This window comes from Aythya ferina, assembly GCF_964211825.1.
Source record: "Aythya ferina genome assembly, chromosome: 20".
Taxonomy (NCBI): Eukaryota; Metazoa; Chordata; class Aves; order Anseriformes; family Anatidae; genus Aythya; species Aythya ferina.
The window spans coordinates 10489396-10517172 of record NC_140318.1 but is presented as its reverse complement, the minus strand read 5'-3'; the positions used below and the strand labels follow the sequence as shown (position 1 = coordinate 10517172).

General features: G+C 50.3%; 2 long non-coding RNA genes across 2 annotated transcripts; one reads left to right on the top strand and one right to left on the bottom strand.

The window, feature by feature from the left end:
* Positions 1 to 509: 509 nt before the first annotated feature.
* Positions 510 to 22104, bottom strand: LOC311421948. Its single transcript, XR_014685115.1, has 2 exons — positions 22040 to 22104; positions 510 to 1829 (listed from the first exon to the last, which is right to left on the bottom strand). It is a non-coding gene; the product is annotated as an uncharacterized lncRNA (long non-coding RNA).
* On the top strand, positions 1826 to 4231 carry LOC311421949. The gene is made up of 2 exons (XR_014685116.1): positions 1826 to 2934; positions 4194 to 4231. It is a non-coding gene; the product is annotated as an uncharacterized lncRNA (long non-coding RNA).
* Positions 22105 to 27777: the final 5673 nt, after the last annotated feature.

The following is a 27777-nucleotide window of genomic DNA, read 5'->3' as shown; positions in this document are numbered from 1 at the left end:
GGATTGTTTTCCTTTGCTTTCTATTTTGGTGCTCTTTTCTTGGAGAAACCGAGGATGCAGCAGCCTGGAGGTCTCCAGCTGAGCAGTCTGCCCCCAGGTACTCAGACTTCATCTCATTAAAAGGGACCTGGGGAAAAGAAATAATAACTGCAGCAACCTAGATGGAGGATGTATGGAATCATGTAAAACACAGTGAAATAAACTTTGCTTAAATCACTTGCCCAACATTTCTGTAATTAGATACTGGGTATCCTCTGCTCAAAGATAAATTCCCGCAATGCCAAGCAAAACACTGATGTTCATGACATCAACACATGGGCATGAGCTGTCTGGGGATCTCTGGTATGCCCTATCGGCAGATATAAACTTTGTACAAGAGATGATGTTTAGTGGTTGTATTTTCTGGCTGTTTCTGGAAAGTAAATGCCATAATCCTCAACTCGGATATGACTGCTTCCAGCATAAACAAATCCAGGCAGGTTTTGGATTACGGGTCTAGAGTCTGAAAGTATCATCACGGAGGATGTTTATTTAACTGTTTCCAACTTTTTGGAAACAAAAAGTATCTACATTCATCTGAAGCAATACAATACAGTCCAATTCACCATTTTTAAAATATTTTTTTTTCAAGCTAAATGTCTGTCCCCTACCATTTCAGCATTTTTTGCTTCAGAAGTTGAGAAACAACCAACTTACTTAGAAATAACTAGTTTCCATTTAGGACACGACATTCTTCCAAGTTGTAATAAAGCCTAAGTAAGTATTCTATATACAGCAACCAGCACTGAGAGCATCTGTTATCTTTGGCACAGGTAGTCACACATTATAGCTGCTGCAACAATAGTCCATGTCCATCCTCAGGCTGGAAACGTTTTCTTAAATGTGTTTACACATAGAGCATCTGACTTCAGTGTTTGGTTAGCTTCTCATCACTTAGGTGACGTTTCTCAGAGGCTGTAGGACAGTTGGATTCTATGAACTTGATTTCACATTGTACTGGCAGTTTCCCAGTGCTGTTGTGGGATTGCTGGTTGTGACGGCATATTGTCTTCTGACAGTATAGACTCCCCTGAGGATACGCAGGGACAGACTCATCACTCTGACTGCAAACACATCACGTGCAGATGTCTCCATCTGAGCTACGCATCCAGGCTCCCCTTAAAAACAGTAAAGAGGAAACCAGCTCAGTGCCATAAATTCAAGGTATAAGATGATGGAACAGAAACCATTGCAGGAGATATTTGGCTTCAGCTGGAGTCTGTGGGCACTGGGTAAGATCAGTCCCATTTTGCCAGATGTGATGGCTCAAAAGCCCACGTGTGCTTACAGCCATTGACACTCTAGGTGTCCTTGCTCCAAGACTGGATGTTGCTGGACATAGCTGAGTCTGGTCTGAAGGAGGACATTGTGGGAAATGTAATGTGAGAAAAGAAGAGTGCATTTTCCATACAGACTGATTTACTTCTGGGTATTTTCGCCTCCTGAGATACATGGGATATTGGAGTCCTTTCCTGGCCATGCTGCATAGGGCAGCCTGGGATTCCCCATGGCTTCTTCTCTGTGGAGGGCCTGAGGACTCATCTCCAGGCCCCAGAGAAACCCATTGCATGGTACACATGCCAGCAAATAGGTAAAGCATCTGCTAGGTGACTCATCACACTTAACAGATAGAGTCACTCAGTGCATTTTCCTTCTGGCCTTTGTTGACAGTGGCTTCTCTTGTTGATGGGATGAAATTTTCCAGGTGGGAACAGTTTAGATAAGCACACAGTCCTGGAAGACACTTATGGTGGAGGTGAATCACTGCTGCCACTTCACAACACCCAGCCCTGAAGACCAAGGCAGACCATCAAGCATACCTTCAGCCACCCAGGGGAGACCTCGAGAGAAGCACTTCAGCTCCCCTTGCTTTTCTCTGCTCCCCACTTGGGAGTAAACCCCCATACTACAGACCCCCTAGCCAGAAGACCCTGGAAATCAGAGCTGAGAGCCATCTTTGAAATACGTGTTTTTTCCACCCTCCTTCCCCACGAAAAAAAAAAAAAGCAGCTTTCCCAAAATATCTACTACAAACCTCTATGTCTGTTCAGATCTGCTTTCACTAACAAACCTACAGGGAGTGAAGCACCAGAATAGGGAACAAGTTAATTCAGTGCGTGCCCTCCTCAGACCAGCATTACGGCAGCGGATAAGTGTATTTTTGTCCTCTTCCTCTGAGATATTTTTAGCTGCTCAAGTGACTTGTGGCAGTTCCCTGAGGCCAGAGTGATTCATACGGTTTGGAAGAAGGGCTGCAGAGACAGAGCTGGAGCTCTCTTTGGGAAGGGAGAGTCATCCCAATAAAATCAAGAGCTAGTTTCAAAGGCATACAGACTTTGAAAAATGGAGCAATATTTCCAGAATGAGTTTTTTTTGGCTCTGGCTAAACTGGAGCTGTTGAATTTTCTGATTATTATATCATGGGGGGAGGGATTTATTTTTTCTGATGTTGGTGAAAGTGAGTGATTAATATCCCAGGCTGAGCACAGGCAGTGTGCAGTGCAAGACTGCACCATGGAAACTCCCCCTCTCCCCAGTCAAAAGCATCTTTTAACCCTGCTCTGGCCTTCATATGTCATTTTTGTCTTGCCTCCCTCCCCTGCAGTCCATCCATACAGATCAGTACTCTTCCTCCAGACCTGTGACATGTCAGTACCTATATAGGGTTTGCAGAGGCTTTTTCAGGCTCTCCTTTGCAGCAAGTGGACTTTTCTAATATTTGTGAAGTTCAGATATCAAAGGGAGGTGGAGAACAGAACAGCTCTCCTGCTCCTCCAAATCTGTTTTTCCCTTTCCACAGGCCCCCCCTAAGATCCTGTTCAAGAACTGCTTCTCTCTAGACTGATGAAATCCAAAGCAAGGCATTTCACATTAATCCATGGGAGATGAGATGAGGTTGGTTCAGAAGATAAGTCCTTCCTCTAGTCCTTCTTATTGCTGAACTTGGGAATGGGTAACTGCCCGGGTGGACATAGGCCTCCCATTGAGCCCCTGTGAGGTGAGCTGAGTGTGGGCTGAAAGGTTATTCTGATGTTTTTCTGCTACGTGGAAGAACATTAGGAGAGAAGGTTGCCCACCCAGCATGTCACGGGAAGGGCAGCAGATAGCAAGCCTGTCCAGCAACTCATTGCAGGAGGGGGCAACTAATGGGACCACAAAGAAGAACAGAAAATATCAGAGAGGGGAGCAGCAGTACAGGCAACAACCAGAACAAACTACCTTCAGCATCAGGAGTGCAGCTGACAAGTGCTGTGAGATCTAAGAGGGCCATGGGAAGAGGGCCTCCTGGCAGGAAGCATTTACAGAAGGTGGATAAGATCTTGAAGCCAAAAGGAAGATGAGAAAGCAAGGAAAGTAGACCCTTGGCCAGTGTTTGCTGTCTGGCATAAGGGTCAGAAAGTTTTGTCTGTGGGATGCTCCTTGGGGCTGAAGCAGAAGCCTGGCTTCCAGCTTCAGTTTTCAGTTTCCTTGGTCATGTGGATTCTGCTGGACTCCAAACCTCCCTCAGCAGCAGTGCTTTGTGGCCAGATAATTCCTGGCTGCTCTTATATGTACATTGTTAGAGACTGTAAGTGACCCAGCTACACAGGGCAGTTCTTGATCAATGGGTCCTTCACGAGGTATTTTTGTGATGGACAGGAGCCAGCAAGATCATGTGCTCAGAAGTCGATTATCATCTTTTGCCGTCACAGGCTGGGACACGACAGTCAGGCTCCAGAAGTTATTTACAGCAAACCAACCTAGCCCTTTGGCAAAGCAGCTGGTGAACTCCACCACCAAAGGCTGAGTCTGGGATCTTTCTCCCCATGACCAGCACTGTAACAAAAAGAGCTTCTTTGAGCTCTTGCCTGGGAATCAGCCTGAGCCCACCCTTGCCATGCAGAGAAGAGGCAGGTCTACAGTGCCCACGCGCTTGGTCTGCTCCTGCTGCCAGCCCACACCACTGACTGCTCTTCTCAGCCACGAAAGGCAGGGTGGGATGATGATGACATGGGGAGATAGTCCTTACTTCTGCAGCCAGAAGAAAAGGCTGGTACCTGACAAATTTAGCTGTCACCAAGGAAGGGCAGGCACTTGCTCTGTGTCTTTACAGCAAAGGTTGCTCCTCCACAGATCAGGAACACATGGGAAAAAAAAAAATATCTGTTTTTCAGGTTTTATCCAAGAATAGCAATGAGCAGTAAAAGGTGACCATGAACTAAGACAATATTGATCAAACCCTGGGGACGTACCAAGCTCTGCAGAGGAGGCACATGGTGTTTAACCACGTGTTATTAGGCACACAAACGTCTTCCAAGTGCAGCTGAGCCAGGACTAGAGAGTGAACCAGGCTGAGACCCTCCCCAAGGCCCAGGAAGAGCCAAAAAGCAGGAAATGGAGCACATGAGAAATTTCAGCATAAAACCTCACCACAGAGCTGTTCTGGGAGCGAGTTTCCCACTGGAGAATGTGGTCACACTGGAACCAAAACTTTTCATAAGAGCAGGCCAAAATGAAATGTCTGATTTCTAGTTTCATGTTTCTGCCAGGGCAGTTTCATTTGTAGTTTACAGGCTGTGCATTTCTTTGATTTAAATTAATGGTTTAATAATAATGTCCTAATTCAAAAGTAATGCAATATATTAAATTTGATGCTCTGGATAGATGCTAATCAGTCCTGTGATTATTTTAATGTTTATATTCTGATGTTAACAGAAAGAAACACCTCAGTGTTAGAGTGGAAATCTGTTATCTGTTCTGGGGCAAATGCCAACATTTTGGGTTTTGGACTTATTTGCATTTTCTGCTGTACAGAAGAGAGTAACTGAGGTTGGAAGGAATCTCTGCAGGTCTCTAGTCCACCTCCCTGCTCCAAGCAGGGCTGTATACAAAGATGGATGAAGAAAACCCACAAAGATGGGATTTCCACATCTGCAGGACACTCTTCCAACCTCCTCCCTCCTCCCTGTGGCAAGAGATCTCTGAGAGCAAGCAAAGGACACATTCAAGCACCAGAGATCTGCTGGGAATGAGAGAAAGAGCTCATTTCCTGAAACATCAGTGTCTTGTGCCAGCCTGGCTGCTGCAGGAACATTCCCATGGGACAGCACATATGGCATAGAAGCTGTAGGACGCTGACATCCCTTGGGGATTGTTGGAGCAAGGTGGGATACCCATAGTATCCAAAAGCGTTGGACACATCTGTCCAGGAGGTTGAATCGCTCCTTAATTGCCCTAATAAAGACCAAATGAAAACATCTCTTTGCCTTCCTCCACTCACAGGTTGCCTCAGCCCGCAAAAAAAAATATCTCTGCACATGGATGGGATCCTGCACACTTCTCCAGGGAGCAGTGGGCAGAATTTCATGGTGATTTTTGGTGCTTATAGACCACTGAGATTTCTGAATCTGTAATTACCATCAAGTACCATTCAAGTATTGAGGGTATTTTTGAAGCCTGCTGCAGGAGGCATGAGAGAACTGTGAGTCAGGCCATCATCTCCAATCCAAAAGACTCAGGTGTCCAGTCTTGAAGAATTTATCTCTTCTGGTTTACATAGGGCTAGTCTGGTTCATCATCTATCTGCTGTTTCAGGGACAAGCTAATTAAAACAAAATACTCTGGCATGCACTCTTGCCCACAAGATTCCTCTACATAAAACAATGTACAATGTGCCTGGGTTTAATGCTTCAGGCTGAAAGACACAAAACAAATCATGATGTTGCTACAGCATCAGAAAAATTGGTGGTTTAGATGCATTTTGAAGGGAAAGTAGCCAACTTTTATTTGTGCTCTTCATGCTCTTGCAGAAAGATGCAGTGAAAAAAAAAAAGTTTCTTACATTTATTTTCATTCATTGTGCCACGATTTTCCCTCCTTTCCCCTGACAGTTGTTTCTAAAGAGAAAATGGGTTAAAATCAAAATCATATCTTGGCTTAAAAGGAAACAATGAGATGGGGGACATGAGTGTCTACTCCCCAGCTTTTCTGAACATCGTGATTTATGTAAGGCAACAAGAAGCTCAAGCCATGAACCAATATCCTGGAATAAATTGCAAAGAGGAGGAAGAGCAAGACAGGCTGCCAGCACTTGGAAAAGGCAGAAGATAGCAGAAATGGACCCAGAAATGCCACAGGCTGTCCACAATGGCTTGAGCACCCATCAGGGTGGTGGCCTTAGAGCTGCTGGCAGGGTGGGAGGACCATCCCCTCCTCTGGAAGACAGGCCAAGGCTGATCACAAACACCATTCAAGGATATCATGTCAAGATTTGGAGCAAACACTGCTTGGCACAGTCCACAAGCACAGATAGAGTGCTTGCAAGTAGGGCTAGAAGATCTGATTGAAAATCAACCTTTATTTTTGGCTGATGTTTACCCACAGTTATCATTTTTGGTCAGGTTCAGTTTCTTCCCGCTTTTCTGAGCTCCCAGACCTCAGATCCACCCCTTTGCCTCTGCTCCAGAGACATATGGGATTGTTTGGGGACATTTCACACCTCTTTTCTTTCTCCAAATCCCTCGTTCTCTTTTATCTCAGCCCCTAGATCTCAGTGAAGGAAAGAGGCTGAAACATGAAACAGTGGAAAAGAGGCAGAAATTTCACTAATGCAGTCCACAGCATGAGATGTGCCCAGGGAAGCAGAGCAGCATAAAATCTGCATTTATTGTTTAGAAGTAAATGCTGCCAGCAGGCTGAGACATCATCTTCCTAAATACAGTACAAAGTATTGATTGCATTCCCTGTGCATTCCCTACCTTTGCTCTTGCACCAAGCTCTGAGTTTATAAAGCAGCAAGCATTTCACTCCCACCCTGAGCCTGCAGTTAGCAGAAGAACCACGGCCAGCCCTGCATCCTACTCTCCGGAATAAGAGATGCTCATCTTCAAGACACTTGTCTTCTCCTCCACAGCCCAATAATTTTGAGGAAATAATACCTGCAAAGAGCAGGGTTTGAATTTGTAGTCCTGGTGTGTCAAAGTCCTTTTCTTTCCACTGTAATGTAATTTATTGTGTTATATTATTGTTATATATTGAGTTATTATTATCACCACTAAAATGTTTATATTATGAAAACTAAGTAGTTTAGGTGCTTATTATCTCAGCTTTATCAGTAGTTGTTAGGCACGGTCCGGACCACTCATCAGGAAAAAAATGGCAGAAGTGCCTATCTTGCTTGCGTAGAAAGCAGTCAGGGGCTATGTAAGAGGGGAATCATGACTTGCAACAATATAAAGTTTAGGAAAAACAACATACTACTGTTGAAATACATAAACGTTTAGAATATGTATACCAAATAAACCATGGAATTATAGATGTTCACTTTCAAAAGAAATAGAAAAGATTCCCACATCAAAAACAGTAATAATTCAGAATCATGGTAGGAAATATGCTGTGGATCATTAGTTAGCATCATGAAAAGCAGTGTAATTATATAAGAATTACAAGTAGTTTCGCTGAGAGAGATTGATTACTTACTTGCACCAAGAGGAAATGATTTCATAATTCCTCCTCTGGATGTTTCCCAGATTTTAAGGCATTATGGTTTTCATTTAGTTTTAATTGGCAGAGGAGCGGTAAGTGAGCAAAGATGTACGAAAGGGGCTTTCTCCATGCGTTAGGAGTTCTGTGCTTGAAAAGTCAGCTCCAGGCACCGCCGAGAGCACTGCACAGCTCCAAGCATTCAGAGCTGAGCAACATCCTGGCAAGGCAGGCAGCTTGCTATGGCAGCTCCAAACCCGGATTACTCACATATCACCACTGGTGCCTTACAATATGCATCATTCAAGTTCTTTTCTGGGGATTTATTTTTTTAAACGGGGATTGAAGTATCCAGTGGAATCCTTGGCATTCATGCCTTTAAGCAATTTATGCCTCCATGTTTATGTGGAGAAAAAGGCACTGATGAGAGCACAAGCTGTGACATGGGAGCGTCAGCTTAATCCCTCATCAGAGATGCTGTTTCCAGTTTCATGATGGCAAAGGAAGATTTGCCCTCATGATACATGGGATGCAGGAAGAAAACATGAAATGCAGAACTATATTGCTGCTAAAAAGGTCTCCTTGCTTATAAAAGAAAGGATTGGAGTAAGGTACTGGGAAGTATGCAGTTTGACAAACACGCTGGAGTGGTACAAAATGCCTAAAACTGGGATCCTTACAGGACCTGGCTGCTTTGGCATCATGTCTCATGCTCCTGGGACGCCTTGCCAGTCCCCCCATTCCCTATGGGACAACACCTTCAGAAGCAGGGTTTGGGAACTGGGCTTGATATTCATCACCTCCTCCTGCCTGGGGCCTATATTCACCCAGTCCTCTGGCCACTGGGACATCCACAGGCCACATAGGTCACCCAGCATCACCTGTGCATTGCACAGGGTGCTCAGCTGGAAGCAGTGACATGGAATAAGAGGTTCCCTTCTCACTCCTGCACCTTTGAGGAGCCCCGTGAAATGTGCCCAGCTCCAGGCAGGATGAGGCCAAGCAGCAATAGGCTCTGTGCACCACAGCGGGGACCCATGGGGACAGCAGCAGCAGCCTCAGCCCCACCACCACCCACTTGTTGCTTCCACCCACCTGCTCACACCTGAGCTGAAGGACTTCCAAAAGCCTTTCACAGAAGAAATCCAACATCCTGAGCAAGACCAAAACATCCATCTTCTCTGCTCAGCATCACAGTGCAGCTGATGCCCACCAAGAGCTCCCATGGAAGCAGGGGAGTTGCAAAGTGGAGGTGAGACAGGATATGTGCTCTGGCCTGCTGGGGCTACAGGAGAGGCTCAGTCCCTGTTTTTTGGGTCTGCTGTGCCCAGAGAGATGCAGTGACTCACAGTCTAGCAGCCAGCTGGGAAATTACCATCATCACAAGCCAGGGTTGTGGTGTAAGCAAGCAAGCATCTGTTATTCCCAAGAGTCAAACAGGAGCAACACATTCAGAAATGGTATAAAAGAGATAGCAGAAATTAAAGGAAAACAGGCTTGGCTCTACCAAGATGAGCCAAAGGTTTCTTTCATTCTCCTCTGGGCTGCTGTGCACCAGCACGTGGTCAGGGCTCCTGTGCAGACTTTCTGCTTTCACACTTGTGGATGCTGAGCATGACCCAGGATTAAGATTGTTTGTTTGCCTTTAATAAAGACCTTTTTCTGAGATGAGTGAATAAAGACTTAGGAAATGTCTTCCCACACCCCCTAGGGATAACTTGTTTCCTTGATTAATTAGGAGATGTTTCAAGCGCTGCTCCCTGTCTTCAGGCATCCAGCTATGCTTCACTAGACACATCAACAAGCTGGCTGGAAACATCCCTCTCCACCTGAGTGACCACATTCATGCTCTACTTCCAGCCTTTCCCCACCTTTCACACACAAAAATTGTAACTCAGCAACCACACTTTGTGCACTCCCACTGATAGGACTAAACCTGAGAGCTCCTACAGCGTTGTCTGGAGGTCGGCCCTGAAAGCACTCGCTCGCTCTGGGGACCTGGGGTGACAGCTCTGACCCTTAGCCCCCCTCCGGCGGGTGCCATGGCGCTGGTACTTCACTATTTCAGGGCAATGGCATTTCACTGTGCATCCAGTTATCCAGGACTGCAGGGCTCCCAGGGCCACCTCTTCCCCCAGCCCTGAGCAGGAGATGAATTAACCCTCTGGGAGCCCCTGGGACCAGCAGCATAGCATTAAAGACTCCAGCCTCCTTTCCAATCCAGCCTCCTTTCCAATCCAAAGACGACATCCATCATCATCCCTCTGTCCCCGTCCCCCCAGTGAATTCCTCAGGCTGTGCACATGCTGAGGGAAGAAATATTTCCTCTTGTGTGTTTTAAATTTATTGCCCATTAATTCCAGGAGAGCTCTTCTTCTCCTGTCCAAAGCAGGATGCACCAAGCCACCTCCAGACTCTGACCTGCCTCAATAACAACTCCAGCTTTCCCCGTTGTCAAAGGACTCTGTACGGCAGCACCAGCCCAGCAACCTGGAGTGGGGGGGTCAAGTGCTTGGACTTGGTTACCAAGTTCTGTTTGAGACATGTTAGAGTACCTAAACAGCCATGACCCAGCCTGGGGCTCCTCCAGTCCTGATCTGAAGATGGAAGTAAGGTAGGAAAAGACAGGCCATCTCTGAAGGCACTAGATGCCAGTGTCCATGTGCATGAACCACAAGCTGAGCCCCAGCTATATGGCAGGAAAGGCAGGAACATAGACCTTGGCCTGGACACAGCTCCCCAGATGATCATCACCAAGATCTGTACCTAATGTAGGCAGACCAGATGTAGAGTGATCATCAAGGAGCTGCTGAAGCCTCACTATGCAGAAGCCCAGCCTCTGCAACCACTGATCCCTCCCGGCCTGGGGGCTGCAGGAGGAGAGGCATTCAGATCCCAGGGAAGACCCTGCCCTGTGAGGGCGGCCATCTCAGGCACAGGGAGCAGTGCCCGAGCTATTCGCCTTAACCGTGGGGTGTCTGATCTCCAGTAGCTCTATCACCACCCCAGGTCTCACCCTGGACATTTTCCAACTGGAGCCAAGTCCAGTTGGAGGCCAGTCACTAGTGGCGTCCCCCAGGGCTCGGTGCTGGGGCCGGTCCTCTTTAATATCTTCATCGATGATCTGGACGAGGGCATCGAGTGCACCCTCAGTAAGTTCGCAGATGACACCAAGTTAGGTGCGTGTGTCGATCTGCTTGAGGGTAGGAAAGCTCTGCAGGAGGATCTGGATAGGCTGGACCGATGGGCTGAGGTCAACTGCATGAAGTTTAACAAGGCCAAGTGCCGGGTCCTGCACCTGGGGCGCAATAACCCCAAGCAGAGCTACAGGCTGGGAGAGGAATGGTTGGAGAGCTGCCAGGCAGAGAAGGACCTGGGAGTGATGGTGGACAGTCGGCTGAATATGAGCCAGCAGTGTGCTCAGGTGGCCAAGAAGGCCAACGGCATCCTGGCTTGTATTAGGAACAGCGTGACCAGCAGGGCTAGGGAGGTGATCGTCCCCCTGTACTCGGCTCTGGTGAGGCCGCACCTCGAGTACTGTGTTCAGTTTTGGGCCCCTCGCTACAAGAAGGACATCGAGGTGCTTGAGCGGGTGCAGAGAAGGGCGACGAAGCTGGTGAGGGGCCTGGAGAACAAGTCCTACGAGGAGCGGCTGAGGGAGCTGGGCTTGTTCAGCCTGGAGAAGAGGAGGCTCAGGGGCGACCTTATCGCTCTTTTTAGGTACCTCAAGGGAGGCTGTAGCGAGGTGGGGGTTGGCCTGTTCTCCCACGTGCCTGGTGACAGGACGAGGGGGAATGGGTTTAAGTTGAGCCAGGGGAGTTTTAGGCTAGATGTTAGGAAGAACTTCTTCACTGAAAGGGTTGTGAGGCACTGGAACAGGCTGCCCAGGGAAGTGGTGGAGTCACCATCCTTGGAAGTCTTCAAAAGACGCTTAGATGTAGAGCTTAGGGATATGGTTTAGTGGAGGGCTGTTAGCGTTAGGTTGGAGGTTGGACTCGATGACCTTGAGGTCTCTTCCAACCTAGAAAATTCTGTGATTCTGTGATTCTTTCTGCAGAAGTGGCCTCTTGCCAGGGCCTCTGAGGAAGGAGCATGTTATTCTGCTCCCCCAGGGACAGAGCAGGGGTGGTTTTTCTATCCCAGCCTTACTTCCCACCTGCTATTTTCCATCTCGCTGCACAGCTTCCTCCCCAGCCTGGTGTGAAGGTCAACTGGTGAGGTAGAAAGCAGAACAGAAACATCCACCAGGCAAAACACCCTGGTGCAGGGGCACCTACAGGCACAAACATTCCCGGCTGAGGGCAAAACATGGCAAAAGCAGGCTGCCCCTATCCTGATGGCCACAGATCACCCCAAAACTGACAGAAGATAGCTTAGTATGGCCTATTCTGGCCATCAAACCAACCAGGAACCTCCGGGCAGGAGACTGGCTAAAATTAGAGCCCTGGGGTGGGGATGAGCTGGGCTTCACTCAGCTCACACCCAGCACCAGGTTCAGATCAGGGGACACTGGAGCTGGAACCTGGAGGAAAGACTGTCTCAGAGAAGCACCCCAGCCTCTGAGGGGAAACATCTACTCTTCTGGGGACAAGCAGCCATGAGACAGGTGTTGTGGGGCTGAGGTCTCATGGACCCCTGGGCTCAGACCCCTTGCACCAAGGCAACATCACCAGCCACATCCCTGAAAGCCATCAAGCCATTCGTCATCCCTTCCAGAGAAAAGCAAACCAACAAACAAAAAACTCCCCTCCAGAGCTAACCTATCAGCCCTGGTCCCAACAGGGATATTTTTGTGGATTTTACTGGTAGGGTCAGATCTGGGTTCAGCTGGAACTTGGACAACAGCGTGATGGTGCTGGGACCTGCTGAGCCGGTAGAGCACAATGACAGGATCTCTTTGTCTGCTGGAGCATTGCTGGAATCAAAGGATGTTTACCCAGCTTGTGGGGGATCACTTGATTGGAAAGTACATCCCCAGAGCTCCAGTCATGCTTGTCTGCCTGCCAGCTCCCCCCACCTCCTCCAGAGCCAGAGTCCTGACCACATCTAAGCCTCCCAGAATAGTGCAAGACTAAGCAGATTCATAGAGATAACAGCTCAGGCAATACTTTTTTTTTTTTTCTTCCTGCTCTTTTGTTCCTCTAGCCACTGTGGCAGACCCCAGCTTTCAGTGAAGATGTCACACAGACATCTCGTGGAAGGAGGTCACCACTGGAAGAGCAGTCACTCACCCAAAACTGTTCGTAGCAGGAGCAGGTTTACCAGCACACAGAAAATGTTGGGAGAAGTTGAATGGCACAGCTGGGGACTTGTGAGAGGTGGTCTCATGCTGCCACATGGCCTATGTGAGAATCCAGGGTCAACCTGTTCCTCCAGCAAAGAGGCCAAGTCTACATTAAATCAACTTGACCATGAGCCCATGCAGCCCAAACACCCACTGCTCCATTTCTGATTTGTAAATAAAAGTAAAACCTGCTTTTACCATCCTGTCTGTCTGCCTTTCTTGCTCCAAGGTGCACACTTTTCCAGCAGTCATCTCTCCTGACACCGTTACTGAATGGAGATTGCAAGGAAAGGCCTGGTTGCTGCAATGTGTTGTTACTGCTGCAGGAGATTTTACATACGTCCTTCTGACTGCAATGGTCTGCTGTCACAGCAATCAAAATGAATTGAAAGGCTCCACATAACAGAGTAAATTGGGCTGTATATCAGACAAAAGGTTAATGCATCTATGAGAAGACCACGCTTTGCAATTTAATAGCCCCTTTCATCTGCAGAGCTCAGAGTACTTGAAAGTGTTTATAGATAAGCCGGCCACATCTCTCCAGAGGAGACTTAATTCTTTTTTAAGGTTGGCCAACAGCACAGAAGAGAGTTGAGAAACTCAGCAGACATCTGAGCATGATGCTGGGAGCAGAGGCCTCTTCTCCTGCTGCTCCGGCCCCTGGAGCAGAGCCAGTGCCCCATGTCACCTCATCGCCAGACTGGGGACTGACAAAAAGGGCATCTCTGAAGGACTTTCATGAGGACCACACAGCCTGGTTCCAGAAGGTATATTCCTTGCCTTAAAGTACGTTTATGGGATTTATGGGATATCCTTATCTCATGTTTTCTGCATGATCCATTCCCAGTGAACCAGCCTCCCTCGTGGAGCAGCACAGAAAACAAAACCACAGGGTACCCAAAAGTCTCCAGACAACCAAGGCCAGCAAGCACAGAGACAAGGTGATTTTGCATGCTCTGAGCATGGCTGTGCTCCTGTTTTCCAGGACACTGCCTGATTTGACAGAAATGCCAGAAAATAATTTTTAGCTGCCCCAGCATTTACGTGCACAAAAAGCGTGGGAGCTGCAGGGTCCTGTGGGAGGCAGCAGTGTTGGATGTCCTGTGCTGGGCCAGCCTTCTCCTGGCCGTGTCCCTGTGCCACCCGCAGCAGGCGCCCAGATGCCTTTGGCTGCTCTCACTGCAGAGAAAATCTCCCAAATCATGGCCCAGGGGCTGCAGAAGACAGAGGTCCCTCCTGCCCTGCAGGACTCCAGAAGCAACCAGGGCGGGATGGTGCAGTCCCTGCTGGTAGAGGGGCTCGGGGAAATGCTGACTCTGTCCCCTAAGGACTTTGGGGTGTAGTTAGAATGGGAGAAGGGAGAAACTGCTGCTTTTCCTACCCCTGGGACCAGCCAGGGATCAAACCAGGACATGCATGTTGATTTGAAATCCCAAAAGCAAGCTGCAGAGACCTGACCTGACACCCTTCAACACCTCACACCAACTGGTGGCCCAGGTCCCCAGCACGGTGTGCCATCACCAGAGGGCACCCCCAGCTCCTTTTGCCACTGCCCACACCGCAGCTGTAGAGCTGTGCTCAAGGAAACATCAGCAGGAAAGGCTACAGATTCCAGCTCCCTCACCCACACATTGTGAGACCCTTGGTTTAGACGGACTAAGAGAGCCCTGCCAGGCCTCACCAGTCAGGTCCAGGGTGCCCATGTGCAGCATTCAAGGGGCAGCAGAGAGGGGGTATGCATTCTGCAGCCTCCAAAACAAACCACCACCCCTCACCAGACTTGGCTGTTGGGCCCTTCCCGCATTTCAGACACTTTTGCCTCCCACCACAGGTTGCTACAAGACATCCCAAGGGGCAAGCATCCAGATGTGGCCCCAACTCTGGGCAAGGAGCAAGGTCTGGCTAAGCCAGGAAAGAGGCTCCAAAGGGCTCTCCAAACCTACAACCACCCCTGAAGGAAGCATGGGATGGCTGAGCCCCTCCAGAGGGGCTGGACATCCCCTCAAGAAAAAGACTAGGCAGTGATGGGTGGGTGGGCTCCTACCCACCCGTGTCCACAGCTCTGCCCTCTCCCAGCTGGCCAGAGGCAGCACCAGCAGATGGGAACATTGCTGGGGACAGCAACCGGTGGAGAGGAAACAGCCTCCCATCCCAGCAGCCTTTCCTGCCCTTCCCAGAATAGCTCTGTTGTTCTGCAGCCCCTTCTCTGCTTAGTCAACTGAGCTCCCATTAGCTCCTTTTCTGCAGCCTCGTTAGTGCAGGGGATAAATGGACTGATTGTTTCCCCTTTGCCTTGAATGAAGGGGTATTTTGTTTATTAAGAAGTTATGCTGTTAATAAGGATCTTCTCATAGCCAAAAATAACCAAGGCCACAATTGTTTCCTCCCTGCCTCCTTATCTGTGCTGGAGGACTCACAAGGAGAACTGCAGCCAGAGCATATGCAGCTCCTTGCTAAAAATATGCCTTTGAGCAAGGAAAAAAAAATAAAAAAATGAGACATTGCAAGAGTAGCAAAGGGCATTAGCAAAGTTCTCAGACATGCAGTATCAAAAGACCGTGTTTCAAGAGCATCTCCAGATATTTGCTAAGGATGTCAGGTCCAGGGTGGTGTGTCTTTGGGGGAGAAGACCCTCTGCTCAGAAAGACAGTCTCACCCCCCACAGCAGGCAGCACATTTTGGCTCCCCCAAGGACAGTAACTTCAGGTTTCCCATGCAGAGCCCTGCCTTCATCTGCCTCTGGGTGGGTCCTGGTGTTCTGGGGGATGCTCAGCTCTCCCTACAGAGATGGAGAACAGCCCAACCAAACCTAGCTGTGTGGCAGTAACAGCCTCCAGCCAAGCAGTCACCAGCTGCTCTGGTTCAGTTGGCCAATGCACTCAGACAAAGCATCTGTGCCTCCCAAACAGCCTAAGTATCTTTGCTGCTGCTTGGATGGGATGCAGGATGGACCTTGGGAGACCAAACTGGCTGTGCAGGACACACGGCCACCCTCCTTGTAACCACCTCCTCCATCTGCCACAGTGCTCAGACCCTGGGGTCCTCACCACTCCCCAGAGAACCTCCAAGCATAAGGTCCAACATCTAACCACAGGAGGGCCTTCAGCCCTCCCAGTAGCAATGCAGGGAGCCAGCCCTGCTCCATACCCAGTGCTAGGGAGACCAAGGAACCAGGTCAGCATTAGCCATGTCCAAGAAGGTCTCAGAGGTTCCTTTCAATACCTCTCCAGTTCAAGGAGATGCACACCACAACTGTGTGAACCTACAAACAGTGCCTGCTACAACTCTGGCCTCACATCAACAACTCCTAACTCTCCCTCTTTCCCCAGCTGTTCCTTTACACTGTTTAGCTGCATGTAATTAAAGGTCATCACTTCACATGGCCAGAAGTCTCTGAATTGTTCCAAACCCTGTCGTGGTGGGCAGAGGTTGCCCCAGGTCATGGTGCTAGTGCTGCTCTGACCTGGCCAGACCCCAAGACTGAGGCACAAACCCTTCACGGTGACCTGGGAGACCAAGGGTGAAACTCCCTTCCCCAGGCCAGTGTCCAGGCCTCTCACCAACCTTCCATGCCCCACAGCCACCCATCATGGCCAGCTTCAGCCCCTCTCGGCAGCCCTGGCTCCAGGAACATCTCCCATGGGCATGCAGCTGGGGCTTTACTGCGGGAGCATTGCACGGGCCAGGCTGGGGGAAACTGTATCAAAGTACACGGCAGCTTTGGAACCACCTTGTGTTCCTTTTCCAAGAGTCTGATTTTTGGTTTCTGGCCCAAGCACTGCTCATTTTTCTACAGCAATGAAGATAAATGGCGATAAATCTTCCACACTCATTTCACAGAGCCAAGAGTGATCTCAGCCCTGAAGCATTTCAGTATCCTGCAGTCTGTGCTACACCCTACGGCCCTGATCCAGCAAACAGCGTACAGGGGTCCGTAGCCTCAAACACATAAGCACCTCCTTTAAGGAGGTGAGCAGTCCCTCTGAACTCAATGGTACCTCTGTGCTCAAAAGTTTTGCTGGATCAGCTCCTAAATAAGCAGTCTGCATGAACGAGAAAGTGCCGCCGGCACCAAAGCTTCATGCACCACCCCTGCAGGACCACTCGCAGGAACCCAGGTGTTCTCTCTGTGGCTGCCACCAGCAGCAGGGTGGGACCCAGCCTGCACAGCCTCCCGCGTGGAGGCCTGCTTGCTCAGCAGGTCAAGGCACCTACCATCTCCTCACTTGCCCCTTTGGCAAACACATGAGGGATTTGGGATGAGTGTGACTCCCTGCCCTCTTCTAACAAGACCTCTTTCCCACCAAGCAGCCCATCCTCTGGGGATGTAAAGGCCTTTCTCAGCTCAATGAGCAGGTATGAGGGGTGGAAGCCACATTTTCCAGGCAGCAATGGGCCCATCTGCTTGATAGTTTTCAACCACCAGTATTTTTCCAGCACCTTTCAATGCTACCACAGCACGGGGGGTGGTGCAAGACCCTGATGTGTCCAGCTTGTCCTGCCTGCCCTGGCCTCTCTCTTCTGCATCTGGCAGCAGGATGAATTGTCCTGCCATACCCAGCCTGAAGATCTCCTGACACTCAGCACGTCTTGTCCTGACATCATAGCCATCGTAGTGCTCTGAGCCAGTTGTCTGCCCCATGAAACCCAACAGAAAGCACAGAGCAATCAGCTGGGCTGTGAAACAGAGCTGAATGCAGCAAGGGCATCCTGAAGTTGCTCCATTTTAAGGAAATTGAGGCAGTTTGCTGGGCTGAACAGAATTACACAGGGCCATCACACTGATATGGCACACAGAGGGGGCCAGAGCTGGAAACGGGGTTATTGATCTGCAGCTGATGGCAGGCAGCCAGCTCTGCTCAGATATAGCCTGGTTTCTCGCCTTGTTCAGGTGAGCAGGCTCACTCCCCTGAAGAGGATGCAAATGCTGGTTTTGGTCACAAAATGGTGGGGGAAGCACTACTTCTCTGCAGGTTCCAAATTCTAATCAAACCTAAAGCCAGAAGATGACGCTCTTCACTGGAGATGGTACTCCAGACATGGAGGCATTTCTGCTGGCCAGGGTGGGCAACACAAACCCACCAGGTAGCGACCCCTTCCCCTTGTAGAGGGACAGTGTATGCATCTCAATCTGCAGTTTCAGGTCTCCTAATGCCCTTCCCCTCCTTGCTTCTCCTGGGTGAGCAGGATCCGCACGTTGCTTAACCCACAAGTCTGTGCCCTGCTGTGAGGTGCAGGGTCTGCTGTGCCACAGCCTTGCTCCCCATCATTATTTTGGTCTGTTCAGCGTAAGTGCACGGTGGTCCTTGCTAGATGACTTGACCTTGCATAGTACCCATGAAAAACAACTGTTTCTAACATCCTGGGGCAGGCTTTGTCAGGGCTCCTATCAGAAAATGAGGTTAGAAATTCCTGAGCTCCCAGAGCTGGTGCCAGGTCACAGCTCTTATCTCCAGCAGTCTCTGAGGAAGGAGGGAACATCCAGTGTGTTCAGGGGAAATGTAGAATTAAATGTCCTGGCTGGTTCCCGTGAATCCTTATAGGTTGGGATGGAGCCCAAAGAAATTGAGGGTTTTTTTTTTAAACTCCCCCAAGTTTCTGGTGTTAAAAATTCATAATCACTCCTTTCCAGTGGTTCTCTGGTTCCAGCTTACACACAGGCTCACATCACAGACAAGTACCTCTTTGAGATGTAGCTATTAGAATATTTCCACCCTTGCAAAGTATCTGAGGAATCTTCCTCTGAAAGTGGCTGTGGATAGCACCTCCATTCCTCCCTCCACAGCCCCTGCAGTACATCCCACTTGCTGCCCATGCAGGTTGGTGTTGCTGAGGACTTTTTCTTCCACCAGAAACGTTGCTCTTTGAAGGCCATCAAAGGGAGACTGTGCCCCAGGGAACTGGCCTGGCCACACAGCACGTGTTTCTGGAGCAGCCCTAGAGATGGGACAGTGCAGAGATGGGGCAGTGCAGCTCAGTGCGCACCATGGACACAGCCATCTTGCAGGGATTTTTCTCCCCATCCCAACAGGGGTTACACACCCCTGCTTGCTTTGCAAGCCAGGAACCATCTCCCGGGGTATCCACTGAAGTTCTGAGACAGCCCAGAGCTGTGGGACCACTGGTGTGGTCTCCACTGGCACAAGATGGACAATGCTTTACAGAGCCAGTCCCACCCTGGCATCCCAATTGTGGACAAGCCTCAGCAGCAGCTGGCCTTAACAGCTCATGGTATGCGCTTTAAATCACTTCCACATTATTGGGAACTGCAATGGTGAAGGAACAGGGCTGTCCCTGCCCTGCAGACACAGGACACACAGGCAAGGGACCAATCTCTGCATGTGTCCAATGGCCTGTGCTGCTTGCAGGCTCTTTTTGAAAACTTAACTGCAGGGAACTTCCCCCACAAAGCCCAGATGCAAACAGACACAGACTTGCAGTGCCACTTCCCAGTCATCTTCTTTGCACAAGCATCAGAGGATGCTCTTGAGCCTTGTGCTGGCCTCTTGCCCAGTCGTGACTCCCATTTCATGCCCAGCTGGAGCTTAACTGCAGAGCTCAAGGCTATTTCTTTTGGAAACCGCTGCAAATGCAGCATCAAGGTCCTGAGGAAGGACTGATGAGGAAGTCCAGATGGCTGCTACAAGATGCTGAGCCAACTGCATGTAAGGTCTGTGCAGCAGCTTTGCTGTGATCAGCTTTTGGGCCAGGCTATCCAAGACCAGCACTGTCCTGCTCCCTTTGCCTAGGTAGAGATGAGTTCAGCCTTTTTTCAGTAAGCTCACTTTCCAGAGCCTGTGCTAACCTTTATGGCAGATGGAAAACCCAACACTCATGCCATTTGCTGGCTCCCCTCTGAAGGGGACCCTGCAGAGCAACCCTTAGCTACTGACCCCCTGGGAACAGAGGGTGAACACTTGCAGCCACAGACAAACAACATCCTTAGCTGCTTTAGAAACACTCAAACACAAACCTTCGGCTTTAAAACTTGCCATCAGAAAGAGAAAATGATGTGCTGTAGTCTTCACCCTGCAGAAACACCCTGGAAGCCTTCAGCCTAGTTTGTACTTGAAGAAAAAAAAAAAAAAAAAAGCCAAGAAACCAAGATGTCAGCAGCAGAGACTGCTACAGGGCAAGAAGTCCATGGACTGAAGAAAAGAGCATGAGGCAGCAGCAGATGGTGGCAAGAGCAGGCCATCACTGGAGGTGGGCTCAGGTCTCACTCATGCTGGTGGGTCCAAGTAGCATTGCCCTGAAAGGAAACCTGCACAGCAGCTTACAGCATCACTACAGCCTGCTGCTCTGGTGCAGCTCAGACATGGTCCTATAGGACCACATCGCTCTCCCCTGGGTCGTGCTGTGCAGATTCCAACAGCATTCCTCACAGACTTGTCAGGGTTATCTAGGCTCTCTTAGGACCTAGGACCACTAACCTTAGGCACACTCTCTACACTGCTTTCTTGCTAAGCAGCTACTGCATTACCCCTGGCCTCCACCTTGTCATTTTAAGGTAAAACAGCACCCAATCAGTGCTTTCCATTGAAGCCTGGTCAGGTGCTGACCTCCAATATGATTCACCTGGGAGCATTGTTTGCTTGGGCAGGCAATGACAGGAAAAGTGGGGACAGCTTTAAGCTGAAAGAGGGGATTTAGATTAGCTGTGCCCCATCTCTGGAGGTGTTTAAGGCTAGGCTGGACGAGGCCATGGGCAACCTGATCTGGTGGGACGTGTCCCTGCCATGGCAGGGGGGTTGGAAGTGGGTGGGTATTAAGGTCCTTTCAAACCTGAGCCATTCTGTGATTCTGCAATTCCACGATTCTGAGATTCTGTGATTATATGATTCTGTGATTATATTATATTCTGTGATTCTGTCACAGCTGGGAGCCTGGTGCAAGTCCTTGCCCCCAGCCCTGGTAGGTGCCCATCCTGCAGGCACCACCCAAGCCTTTTGTCTCTCTGAGCCTGACTGGCATGAACAAAGACCTAAATGCTGAGTGCAGGAAAGCCAAGGGACATGGGTTTTCATTTCCCTGCTGCGAGGGGCTCACTCAGCAGCAGCAGTGCAGGGAAGCTTTCCCAAGGCTCTGCTAGCAGAGGCAGGGACACAGCTCTCCTGTCCTGCTGAGTGGTCCTGACCCAGGGAGAATTAGGAACTCTGTCATACGGTCAGTGGAGATAAGTGCCTCCAAGTCATGCTGGGGTCAACTGGGGGTGCCAGACAGACACACTCAGGGCTGGATTAGGTCCAGGAGAGCCACAAGTGTCTGCCAACACCCTCTCCCTCAGCCTTCTTCTGTCCTACCAGCCTACGCTGGATATCAAAAGGGATGTTCTAGGAAAATCCCATTGCTCCTGCAAGGAAGGACAGCAGGCTACCCTGGCTGCTTGCTGTCTTCATGGGTGGGATGAGGAGGCTGTGGCCTGTCCATCACACAAACACATGCCCTGGTAGATGCTCTAAACTCCTCTCTTCACACCATGCCCTGGAAACACTTGCAGGACCACCCAGGCTGGCCCAGGCAATACCAGCACAGATCAGCGTTATCCTCCTGGGATGTGCAAATGTAGCCAGCCCTCCTTCTTGGAGGGGCCCTGGTTGGGCAGAGGCTTCTTTGGGGTCTGCTTTCTCCAGCTCTGATACACAGGAGAGCCCTGGGTGGTCTGCGAGTCCGACCTGTCTAGCAGAGGAGCTCAGAGCCCATCCCTGGGAGGCAGCTTGCACACAATCCACATGCAGAGGAGCTGCTCGAGGACAGGGAGGAGCTGAAGGACAGGTCTGACTTTCTCATCATCCTCATGTGCCCCTCAGAGGGTATGTGCACAAAACACACCCTGTCCTGCCCATCACAACCCCCACAGCTGCAGGAGAGGGGACCTTGCCCTCCTGCACACAGGCTGTTTGCTGTGATCCAAGGGGCAAGATCCCCCCAGCCACAAGATCCTGGTCCATGCTATAGAAATCCTATTTCTGAACCATTTTGGCCACGGTTTCTGCAATGTCCTCCTTAGCTGAATCACCAAACCCCTCAAACCTGGGCATGCCGTGCCACTCCTGACTCACTCGACAGTGCCACTGCCTGGGACATAACAGAGCTGCCACTCCCTTCCCCTCCCAGCACTGGGCGATAGCAGCTATGCCTCACAGCAATATAAAACTGGACCTTTTTCCACTTTTGGAGGAATCCTGCCACAGACCAGCCACCCCAAGGGCAGGGTCAAAGGATGGGAAGGGTTAGGGCAGTTAGTGAGCTCACCTTCCATTGTGCGCAGGAGGTGCCTCGTCACCCTGGGGACAGGAGCACTGGAGGCAAGCATGGGTAAAGCCTTTTACTCTCACATTCCTGGCTAATATCCCGTTCTGTTGTTTTTCCCCACCCACGCACCAGCCGGTTGTGTAGCTATTGCAAGAGCAGAAGAGCTCACGGCTTGCAAAAATGAGAGTGTGTGTGAAATGAAAATAGTCCCGTGGCAGGAGCTGGGCTGGAAGGCGGGAGCAAAGCAGCCAGGGAAATGACTAAAACAGAAGCTCAGTCAATTTCTAAGAAACAACACTGCAACAAACTGGATGCAGTCCCAAACTGGAGACTGCTCCCAGGAGGACCACGAGCACTTCAGAAGGCTTGGGGCATGAATGGAGGGGCAGGGGAGCTGTGTCCTCATGCTGGCAAGGGACAGAGCCACCCAGATCTCCTCCCCATGGCCACACAGGCAAGCACCCCCAGAGGGGGTCAGCTGTGCTAAACACAGCTGGTTCTCCTGCCTTTTGTTGAGAAACATTACTGGCAGAGAAGTGGAGTCCGCAGCGTTGCTCCTGTGGCTCCTCAGCCCCAAATGAGCAGCGAGCCCTCTGGCCCCTGGCCATGTGCCCTGTTCTCCCAAAGACCTTGGCCAGAGGACAGGAAAAGACATGGGTGGCCTGCCCAAAACCTGCTGGGGAAGGATGTGTGCTCAGGGCCTCGGTGCTGGTTGTGATGAGACATCTGGGTCAGACCAACTCAGGCTCAGAAGTTCTAAACTCATCCTGCCACTGCCGTGATGCTGTTTGGGGCTGACCCTCTGGGGGGTGAGAAGGGGACAGGAAAGGACTGGGGACCAGACAGAGGGGCCAGGGAGCACAGAGCTGCTGCAGCTGGCCAGGGCTGGTGTTCAGCTCCCTCAGGGTGAGGACTCCCAAAACACAAGGGTGTCCTTGTATGGGATGGCTGGGGCAAAGTGTTGTCTCTCCACTCCACTTCCCAGTACTTTTGGGGTTTCCCTGGTGTCTGTACATCCATTCCTGCCCATGTGCCGGCTTCCCAGTTACATGGGTCAGCAGAAAATATTGGAAAAGGTGACCCACAGACTCTCAAATTAAAATGAAGCCAGCCTCTGCAGCAAACTCAGCAATTTGATGCTCTGGGGAGCAGTGCCCCTGCCTTTGGAAGGTCTTGAGACAACAACACTCGACCCCAACCCCTCTGGCTACAGACTGTTCTCCTAATCTTGCTCCCCATGGAGCTGCCCTCCCAGATGGCTGCAGGATGGGGATGGGACAAGCTGAGCTGAGGAGTGAGCACTGATAAGCTGCTGGGGCAAGCAGCAGAGAGGTGGAGAAGCGCCGGCACACCACGATTGATGTGAGCCTGCACTGCTGATAGCAGCAGGGTCCTGTTGCAAAAGCCCTGGCAGAGTTCTCTCATTTCAAAGGAAATCCAAGCCATGCCCGGCAGCCACTGTGGCCCCAAACCAAGGCATCGTCCCCAGAGAGGCTGTTCTTGAATCTGTATTTTTGGAGGATTTTTGTGGTTTATTGCATAATATGTTCAGAGAGGTCCCCACAAAACATATCTGTGGCTGTGCAAGAGCAGGCAGTGAGGCCAGGCAGGAGGGGAGGATATCCCCGGTTCAGTGCCTGGGGCTCTCACACTTGCTGCCACCATGAGACAAGGCCACCACATCGTGAGAAAGGCCCTGAAAGCCCCTGAGGTGCTGCAGGCAGCTGCAAGCAGGGCTCCCCATGGACTTGGAGTGGCACTCAGGTGAGACAGCAAGCAGAAGAGAGCCCTGCTCATGCAGCACATCTCCAGAAGAAAGGCTGCAGACCTGAGCCACCACAAAAGAGCATTTCCCATGAGGGTCTGTGCAAGGTAGGAAGGTACTTTTGCCATCCACCAGGACAACTCTCCATTTCCTTTCTTCTCCACTGTTAGGGAGGTTTCTTGACATTAATCCTGGTACCCCCACTGAGGATGGGACCTCTGGGGCCACCTGCTTTGGTTCTGCCCTCACTGCAACACCCAGAGAGTGGTGCAGGGATGGGCTTGCAGGTATCCTGGAAGACACCAATGCCCCATCTTCAGTGCCCAGGATAACTCCAGAGCTCCTGCTGGCTCCTGATCCGTGGTGGTCAACAGAGACTGTCAGAGGCCACCACGAGATGCTGAGGTTCCTGCTCTGAATCAGCATCTGGAGAGCTGTTGTCCAGAGAGACAGCAGGAGATTAGGAAAAGATTTGTGAAAAGGGATGTAAAAAGGTATTTAAGGTATTTCCAACATGGAGTGCCATGACTGTTCATTTTCCTGACCTGGAACATCCAGATCTTCATCTCTCCCATCTCCAAATTAGTCTGGGCATTGTTTAACCCCAGCTTAACCAGGGGCTGTATGAACACTTGTTGTGCTTGGTGGGATGAGCAAATAGCAAACACCCCCAGCCCCAGAACAGCCCAGGATGTGCATCGGCCATCCCCGTGTGGCATCCAATTCATGCCAGCCATAGAGATGTGAGCAGGACTGCTCCTGCAGAACTTTGCAACCCCGAGCAGGGTCTGCAACGCATCAGGCTGATGAGATGCAAATGAGTGCATCTCCAAGGGCTTTATTTCCATGAACAACTGCAGTTATTTTAGGAGTGCAGCACAAAGGGGAGTGCATTTGCAGGGCCAGTCTGATCCAGGAAGAAAACAGATATGTTTTTTCTTTTCTTTTTTTTTTTTTTTTTTTTTTTTTTAATAAAACACCCACCACTGTAGCTAGATGGGAAAAATGTTGTGTTTTGTTTTTCTGTTTTCTGTTTTCCTTTAAGCTGCCATTCTTCTGACACTCTGGAGCACTCTAAGGTTTTCCAGAAAATGAAGAGCAGCCGCCAGAGCTAAAAGTGGCGAAGGCGCCGAACGTTTCCAGAAACCACAGCTGGAAAGAACCGAGCACAGCTTCCAGCCCGGGAAACACGTCCCTCACCTGGCCTGGCACCGTGGAGGCTGCACTGTGCAGACATGGGGGAAGGGGAAGATTTTTTCCTGTCCTTGTGCTCGGGGAGCTGACACATGCATCGGTGACCTTGCACAGCTGCAGGCAGGCGGCACCGTGGGAGGCTGGCTGCGGAGCAGAGCAGATGGGGCCCAGGCAGCAGAGGGCTTCAAAGCTGGGGTGCTTGGGGATGATCAGCCTCAGATCAGATGAAGAAGGACCTCTGGGGCCTTCCTGTCTGGCCCAGATGATTTTTGCTTTTCCTGAACTCCACCTGAAATTTGGTTATGATTTTTGTGCAAAGACAAACTGTGCAGCCAAAAAGTTGGTGGCACAGTTTCAGCAGCGTCCCCATCCCACCCAGCACCCAGAGAATGTCCACCAGATGCAAAGCCACATAAGGAGGCTTTGCCAGCATGACATGTCCCAGGATTTGCCAGCTTTTACTTTTATTGTCTTTTTCTTTTTTTTTTTTTTTTTACTTTTATTGATTGGAGGCTGGGAGCCCGTATGTGTGGTCAAAGACGGAGGATGAGGTGGGCAGGGGAACCAGCGGGTCCTGGGCAGTGGGAAGAGGAGCAGGAGGAGGAAGAAGAGGAGAAATGCCAGCAGCCACCTGGCAGCCAGGCCAGCTCCAGTGGAGACCTGTATGTTCTGGACAAGGGGAGTGTGTCTGAATGAGGCCTGCTACTTTTCCCAGCAAACTTTCATCCCTTCACAACTCTTCTCTGCAGAGGGGCCAGTTCCCCTGAAGCCTTTTCAGCTGTGGCGACAGACCAGCAGGTTCAAGCTGGGCCCTCTTTGTCTCTTCAAGTAGTGACCCTAAAACTGCTCCTCAGCTTCTGCGCTGCATGGAGGACAGAACTGGATTGCCTCCTGCAAGATCTGTCTGTAAGCACACTTCAAAGCCCCCATACATCCTGAAAACACACACAGGACCTAGAACAACATCCAGATTTGAACCCCCTGGTTTGACACTCAGCCGGTGGGAAGCACACTCAGCTCGGTGCTGAGCGCTACTGGGAAATAACTTCCCCGACACACGGACACCTGGCAGCAGATGGGTGCTGGTACAGCAGAACCCACTATGCTCACTGCCGGAGTCAATTCCTGGGCTGTAATGAAGCTGCAGTAATGAGTATGTCTATAATTCTCATCTAATTAATGCTGTGCCAGTGCTTCAGTGACTACTACTTTATGGCTTAGTGATAAAAGTTGACACTACGTTGAAGCATGACTTGCAAGGGCTCCCATTCTGCTTCCTTCCTTTCTATTTATCTTGGAAAAGGAAAGATTGTCTGAATTAACTTATCAGGCTTCCCACCTGTAACAACCTTTTGGTTTCCTGAAAAATAATCTAGTTAACTAAGTCAATTGTTTGTGTTCAAATGACAGATTAAATGAAATATGTTGGGTAATAGCTGCAAGAGCCCTCCAGGATTCCCATCCCATGTCTGGTTCCTGCACAGGTATCAGAATGCTGCTCAGGTGTTATCTGGTCAGCACATCTGTGGGGCCAAAAATATTTTTAAAATTAGTACTGGAAAACAGGGTAATCTGGGGATTGAAATTTTGTTGTCTCATCACTTATGGAAATGAGTTTGTCCAGCTAAAGGACAGGGCAGAAACCTGTGCTCCATGTCATCATCCTACAGCCCAGACCAGGCCCTCACCAGGCTGATCTTTGGCACCCAGCTCCCATTTTTTACCCAGAACAAAATAGATTCAGAGCTGGTCAGATGGCAAAAGGAAGGAGTTCTTGCCTCAACTCAGTCCCATGAGGATCTTGGCCTTTTGCATCTCCATCCCACATCTCCTGTGTGCTCGTGTCCTGGAAGACATTGCCCACGTTCACCAGGGAAGTGAGGGGCCGACTCGGTGTGCCAGGGGAACCCATCCCTGGGGGTCTCCAGCCCAACCCCTCACCAACACTCAGTCAGGTCAGGGATGAACTTGTCTGGCCAAGTCTTGACCACAGCCAACAATGGAGACCCCTGCATCTCTGGAGACCTGCTTTTCTGCTATTTCAGTGTTATTGTGGAAATATTTTTCATGATTTTTCAGACCTGAGGGTCTGAAAGTTGTTACACATTGTGACTTGCCTCTTGTTTTGTCACCTGGTGCTACCAAGGAAAGTTCGGGTCCATCACCTTTGTAATGGTCCTTCCCCAGGCAGCAGGGTGCTGCCAGATGCCCCCTTTGCCTCCTTGTCACCCAACTGGAGCAGCCCAGCTTCCTCCATCCCTCCGCACAGGTCCTGTGCCCAGGTCCATATCCACCTCAGTAGCCCCTGCAGGAACTTCTCCAATTCTCCGCCTCCCTCTTGAGCCGCTTGCAGGGGACAGGCCACAAAATCAGACACACCAGTCCAAACACCCGGTGACACGCACGGGAGATACATCAAAGAACAGACCAGTGTTTGTTCTGCTTTGCCAGCCAGCCTGTGCCACGTGAGCCTGTTTGCTGCAGAACTGGGCCAGGAGGTTGGTCTGGTGCTCGGTGACCGGTCACTGCCATCGCCGGTCCCATGAGCAGGAGGTTTCACTCATTTGTCTTTGCCTAGAAGTGCTGCAAGGCATCGGGGAGAACAGGGCTGCTGCACCAATAAACTGACGCACAGCCTGCGTGGAACTTTCCATTAGAAACACGTGCACACTTCTAAAATAATTACCCTATTAGTTCAGGAAGGGACAAGAAATGACTTACACATGGCTCCTGTGCAAACACTCTGTCCCTGGTCCCCACCTGCTCCCGCTTGGCTCTT